The following is a 1,010-nucleotide window of genomic DNA, read 5'->3' as shown; positions in this document are numbered from 1 at the left end:
CCCCCCCCTCATGTCCTGAATAAACTCTATTCTATGCTATACTGGTGTGTGACTGGTCCCTCAGGGGGAAGAGATGCCTTAGTATGGGCCCGCTGAGAGATCCCCTTTCCCCATACCTCTCCACATACCCACAGAACATCAACGGTGGCTTCTGTGGAGGATTCGGCAGCAGTCTTAGGGGCCGCGATCATGGTCAAGGCCTTGGCAGTGGTAGAGACTGAGGGGCTGGTGGAAGTAAAGTTGAAGACAAGGAGTGGATCCCCGTCACCAAGCTGGGCCTCCTGGTTAAGGACATGAAGTCCTTGGAGAAGATCTACCTGCTCTCCCTGACCATTAAGGAGTCTGAGATTATTGACTTTCTCCTGGGTGAATCCCTAAAGGATAATCATGCCAGTGGAGAAGCAGACTCGGGCTGGCCAGCAGACCAGGTTCAAAGCTTTCGTCGCTATTGAGGACAATGGTCACGTTGGTCTTGGTGTTAAGTGCACCAGGGAAGTTGCCACTGCCACCTGAGGGACATCATCTTGGCCAAGCTTTCCATTGTCCCTGTGCAGAGAAGATACTGGGGGAACAAGATTAGCAAGCCCCACACTGTTCCATGGAAGGTGACAGGCCGCTGTGGCTCTGTGCTGGTGGGTCTCATCCCTACACCCAGAGGCACTGGCATTGTCTCTGCTCCTGTACCCAAGAAGCTACTGATGATGGCCAGTATAGATGACTGCTACACTTCAGCCAGGGGCTGCACTGCCACCCTGGGCAACTTTGCCAAGGCCACCTTTGATGCCATCTCCAAGACCTACAGCTACCTGACCCCCGACCTCTGGAAAGAGACTGTGTTCACCAAGTCTCCTCAGGAATTCAGTCTCATCTTGTGAAAACCCATTCCAGAGGACCCAGGCTCCAGCAGTGGCTACCACATAGGGTTTTTATGCAAGAAAAATAAATGAATTAAGTCTGTTTTTAAAAAAAGATTTACTTTATGTATATGAATACATAGGGCATCAGATTGC

The 1,010-nt window shown here is 51.1% G+C and overlaps 1 pseudogene; it reads left to right on the top strand.

Annotated features, from left to right (window-relative positions):
• The window catches only part of LOC114615809, a 3,077-nt pseudogene extending 2,156 nt beyond the window's left edge, over positions 1–921 (top strand).
• Positions 922–1,010: the final 89 nt, after the last annotated feature.

This window comes from Grammomys surdaster, unplaced genomic scaffold (genome assembly GCF_004785775.1).
Source record: "Grammomys surdaster isolate TR1022 unplaced genomic scaffold, NIH_TR_1.0 156596, whole genome shotgun sequence".
Lineage (NCBI taxonomy): Eukaryota > Metazoa > Chordata > Mammalia > Rodentia > Muridae > Grammomys > Grammomys surdaster.
The sequence above is the reverse complement of the archived record's forward strand: the minus strand, read 5'-3'. Positions and strand labels throughout refer to the sequence as shown.